Source organism: Monopterus albus, unplaced genomic scaffold (assembly GCF_001952655.1).
Source record: "Monopterus albus unplaced genomic scaffold, M_albus_1.0 scaffold448.1, whole genome shotgun sequence".
Classification (NCBI taxonomy): domain Eukaryota; kingdom Metazoa; phylum Chordata; class Actinopteri; order Synbranchiformes; family Synbranchidae; genus Monopterus; species Monopterus albus.
In genome coordinates, this window is record NW_018128328.1 from 155,978 (window position 1) to 161,723 (window position 5,746).

Here is a 5,746-nt window from a genome sequence, read left to right on the forward strand (position 1 = left end):
AGCCTCGGCCGATCCGGTATGGAATTCATATTGATGATTCGCATGTTAAAATTTGACACATTTTACGTCGGATGCCCTTCCTGAAACAACCTTCTCTATTTATCTGGGCTTGGGACCCACACAGAAATCACTGGCTTGAAACCCCTGTGGCTACATTGCATAGGGATGGGACAATATATCGAAATTGAATATATAGTCTTTTTGTGGTTGTTTTGTGTCTTTCAGTAGTTGCTTTGTGTCTCCTTGACACAAGATAATGATAACCAATAAAATGTAAATTTCTGTAACAGAAGAGGTGTGTAGACACAACAGGCTGGAGAGCTGACACTCTCTGGGCATGAAGAGAGAAGTTCGCCCAGCTGGAGTGTGAACCAGGAAGATGGAGAAATGAGTAGACACAGCAGACTGGAGAGCTTGATCATTATGGACATACAACAATCTGGCGACAAGAACAGCTATGCTGGACGTGTCTCGTTGCCTATACCGGCTGTTTGCACGTGAGGAGGTGGAGGTGCCAGTTGTGGACATGATACAATCAGTGGTCGATTCAGATTACCTGTGCCTTGTTACTCATTTTAATTAATCTGTCTCCTGCATGTCCTCAGATGTCAGTTTGTTGCACTTGCTGCATGGAGTTCTGTCCAGTTCTTTGCTCTAAGACGTGACCTGTGCTCTGCCTGTTATTGTCTGCCTGCCTAGCACTTGGATGCCCAAGTGCTACCTGCAGTGCTTTCCAGCCATCTTCCTTTCTGGGACTCTGTTACCTGTTATCCTACCTGCATCTTGCCTGTATTCTGACTTGACTCTGCCAGCTTGATTCCTCACATGCCAAGTCCCAGTCTACTCTGTAAGCCTCCTGTGTTACTGGGCTCTGACCCCTAACCTGTTTTCCCCAGGGGATTTTTACACAATCTCCCTCCACCTCTGCCCTCCCCCATTTGTGTTTCCGTGTTGACTGAGTTCAGCTAATTTTCTAGTTGGCTGAAGTGGACTAATTTTGTTCATGTGTTAAGTGTTTCATGTATGCTTACGTTGTTTTGCCCCACTGCTGAGGTTCGCCTACCTGTCTCTTCAGCTGCTGGTTTCTGTCCATTGTGTTTGTTTGCTTCCTGTGGAACCTGAAATAGAATGAGATGGCTCTGCTCCTGCCAATAATCTGTCAACTTCTTACTTTGTACATTGCCTGTTGAGTCCTCCTGTGTTGCTGGGGGGATTGTGGCAATAGGAACATTGTTTCAACAGAAATACACACATGCTGCATGTCATTATTCCAATAAATCCATATAGTCTGTTTAACTTAAATCGTACTTCATATGCAACTGTTTTTGATTTAAATGGTCAAATGTTCCCATCGCTTTTTTTGCATTGCAATAAAAATAATGCTGTCAAAATCAATTCAAATCATGCCAGTTGATTTTTCTGACAGTATAGGTAAAATGTACAGTATATTATGAAAAAAATGAATATTTGCACTGAACAGTCGAATGGCAAATACTGTCCTATGGCTGTGTGAATAAAATAAGCATAACGTTTTCCTGTTTTCAGATGCCACTATAGAAAAGTGCATCACGACTAGAATAATGGATATACTCAGTGCAAATTTGGTTTATTGAAATAGAAGAAAGTATGACCAATATGTCTCCAAGTGTCTTTCTTTTCCTGATTCATCTCTGTGGTTTGTGGTTCCTTGCCCATCCCTTCACTGTCCTCTCTATCTGATCTACAAGTTCTACCTGTGGGTGTGGTTCATTCCAGGACCACCACCTTCCACTGCTAGTGTGCTCCTGTGAGGTCCATTCACACTTGAGCGGATGCTGTTCCTCAGTCCCTATTTGTCAGAGACTGGAGGGAACAGGTTTATGTCAAAGTAGCAGGTACAGTGTATAGAGGAGAGACTGAATGCAAGGTGTATAGAAAAAAGTACCGACATCAAAGAACTTCCAGCAGCCATAACAGGAAATACAATTGTGCTAGATTTCTTAAGGACAATGTTAATTGATAGGATATAGAGGATAAGGTCCAGTTTGATCTGTACTCCACCATAATAAATGTATTAGCATAATTAAAATTGTCAGCTACAGAGAAGAGGTGCTAGTGCAATAATCCCTGGATGCCAACATGCTATATAAAGAGAAAGGAAAGGGTATGTTCTGTAGGTTTGAGCATAATGAGACATGTAGATGAGATGGACCAGGTAAGATCGAGGTACCCTATGGCACAGATTTATTTGAGACACACTAGTCAGAAGCTGGGGGCCACTCCTTGTGCTTTGATATGAGACCTAGGCAGGAGAGTAGGGCTTAGTTTGTTCACTCTCTCGCCTGTTTCTTTCTTTCTTGAGTTAGCTGCATTTGGATTTCTGTTTTGGCTCCACCTTTGTCCTCTGACTTGAAAGGTATATAATGTATCTACCCTTTTAGTACCTTGCAAAGCCCCTTTTTTCATTTAAATAAACCCTGCCCTGTAATGTGACATTCAGTGGTGGAAGAAGTACTCAGACTTAAAAAGTAACAATACCACAGTGTAAAAATACTTATAAGTGCATTTAAAATGTTAAAAGTACAAAAATATTTGCATCAAAGCATACTAAAAGTACTCATTTTGCATTTATGTATAGCATATTGTTGGATTATAATTACTGAGACATTGTGTACATCAAATTTAATGTTGCAGCTGATATGTTTATAGTTTGGATTACTGATGTGTAGCTTGTCCACTGAAAATCAATCAAGTCTTTATTACCTGATTCTAAACAACTAAAGTTTTTAAAATAAATGTACAAAAATAAAAAGTATGATATTTGCCTCCAAATTGTAGTGAAATCAAAGTATGAAGTAGAATACATAGAAAATACTTTAGTACAGGTACTTCAAAATAGCTTTTAAGTAAAATCCTTCAATAAATGTACTTTCCACCACTGGTGAAATTACTGCCTTCACGTTTTATTTTATGTCCTGAGTTCATGTGATCTCCCTCACTTCCCTAGACATACAGTGAGGTTGTAACAGTTGTGGCACAGTTTAGTCTGAGATGTTCTTAAGATACTATGTGCATGAAGTGACTCCTTCAATGTATTCTGGGAATTCGGAGGGTAAATCTAACATTAGGAGCATGGAAGGTGAGACATGTCCAATAAGACACATGTGGTAAGTCTCCACATTCTGTGTGATTTCATTTGTTGTGTCAGTGGTGACCAGAGTCTGGTTGGTCTTCAGGTCCAACAAGTAACTAAAATGATGCAAAACATCTGCAGGTCACATGACTGTCCAAAGGTTGCAGGTGTTTGTGGAACTAATAATAGCAGAACCAGGATTAAAAGGAGAGCCAGTTTATCAGAATCACTTCATCATGTTTGCATCTGTGGCTTTAGTCTTGGTGGCTGTTCTGCTCTTCCTACTTCTATTTCAGACACACAGGGCTAAAAATTTCCCTCCAGGCCCTCGACCCATCCCCATCTTTGGAAACCTGCTGCATCTAAATTTGAAGAATCCCATTGCAGATCTGGAGAAGGTAATATCGAAGGATGGCGCCAATAATAGCTACCTGATTAATACATTTATTTAAGAAAATCATGTACTGATGGAGTCTTTAGGATTTAATAACCTTAATAATCTTTTGCATTTCCAACAGTATGGTCTTGGTCATTATTTTTACATCTGTGTTTTTGCTGTGTGTTTGATTTTATATGAACTCATTTTTTTATAGATTTTAACTAGGGACTGGAAAAATAATGGTTTCAATCAGAGTGACTCATTTTGTCATCAAATATTCAATTATTTATCACATTGAAAATAGAGGAATATAATGCTTTTAACTGAGGTAGTTTATTCTGAAAAATCTATCAGATTGGATGATTGAAAAGTGGAACTGCTCATAATAATAACATGTTAATGATCAGCTCAGTGGCTGATGATTACAATAAATGTTATGTCATAGTTCCCAGTAAGTATAATCGGTTGTGTCTTTGTCCCCAGCTGGCCAAACGCTATGGTAATGTCTACAGCCTGTTCATTGGTTCCAGCCCTGTGGTTGTCATCAATGGGCTGCAGGCCGTGAAAGAAGCCCTGGTCAATAAAGGTGCTGACTTCTCTGGCAGATCACAAAACCTGATGCTCAATCATGCTGTTCAAGTGAAAGGTACAGAGCAAGTTTTGGCCCGTTTGACTTTTTGTATATGCAGAGTGCGTTGATGCCACTTCAAAAGGAGGAGCAATGCCTGTATATGCAGTGAGTCGATGCCACTGCTAAAGGAGGTGTTATGGTGAGCTGTGTGTTAGAGTGGTTTTGGACCTAGTAATGATGGAGACTCGAACCCAGGCTAGACAAGGAAATTAAATTAATCAAATGAATGTTTGGTTTCAAGGTTCAGTTATACACAGGCACAAATCTCAGTGCTCCTGGTCCTCAGTGATTAGTCAGCTCTGATGCTTGACCAATTCTGACTGTTGTGCAGATCATCAGTTAAGTAAAGTAAAAATCATCCATTACAAGTCCTGCATTTGTAATTGTACATAACTATTAATATAAACTATACTTGAGTATCAAAAGTAAAGGTACTTGCTAAGCAGAATAGTGTTTGTGGAATCTCAAAAGTTCTATGAGATGACCATATGCTTTTATATGTACAGTCGTAAGCTGCAAAATAACTAGGCCCGCAGCTGTCAAATAACATGCAGTGATGTACAGGGTACAACATACGTCTGTAGAATGCACTACTGCAGTATGAAATATCTTCAAGCTGAAATACTCAAAGGACAAACTTGTAGTAGTAGTAACAAATTATATTTTAAGTACAGTACTTGAATAAATTCATTGTATTGTGAAATGCTTCCCTTTTAAAAATAAACTCCTAAATAAAATATTTGTTTGATTTTAAATGTGGCATTTCAACATCTGGTGGTAGAAGAGGTCAAAGGCATTTTAAATGAGGGCATTAGCACAGTGTAAAAGAAATGTCATTACAAGTAATAGTCCTCCAAGCAAAATCTACCAAAAGTACTATTAGCAATATGCACCTAAAGCATGAAAAATGACAGTACTGGTTACACAGAAAAGCTTGGCCTGTGATCTTCTGGTATATTATTTAAATGACAATTAGATTGTCACTACTAATGACACTGTTGCGTTTTATAATTGTAGCTGGTCAAGGTGAAGCTGGTTGGAAATGTGCCAAATATCTGCTGCTGAGCAATTTTTCAACTGGATTCATTTTTTTTCTTTATTGAAACAAAGTAACACATTAACAAAGCAAGTCCAGACATGGGAGACAAGACAACAGATACATGACATTACAAAAGGCTCTGAAGTGTGCATTTCCAACTTATGCAGTCTATGAAGGGCAAGAAAGGCAGAAGGAGCGAAGAAAAAAAATCACAACAACAATGATAAGATACTACCAATAAAAGCAGTTGATTACATTTTTAGAGGTTGGTGGGAGTGTGTGTGGCCTTAGCCCCAGGTGTTTGGTTCGAGTTGAAATGTGTCAAAAATGGGTTCCATGTGTCATAAAAAGCTAATAAACTATTCTTGTGAGTGGATGCCATTTTCTCTAATGTGATGTATTCTATCAGAAGGTTGGTCCAGTGGTTTATATGTAGAGATTTTTTTGATTTTCAGTTTTGAAAGATTGTTTTCTTGGCAATAGCTAAAGAAATGAGGAATGGGTTTTTATATTTAATTGGTAGGTGGTCAATTTCTATGATATTACTGAGTAAGCAAAGTGATGGAGAAGGAGGGATTCTACAGC

General features: G+C 38.7%; 1 pseudogene; it reads left to right on the forward strand.

Moving 5' to 3' along the window:
- Positions 1 to 457: 457 nt before the first annotated feature.
- The window catches only part of LOC109952273 (cytochrome P450 2J5-like), a 20,369-nt pseudogene continuing 15,080 nt past the window's right edge, over positions 458 to 5,746 (forward strand).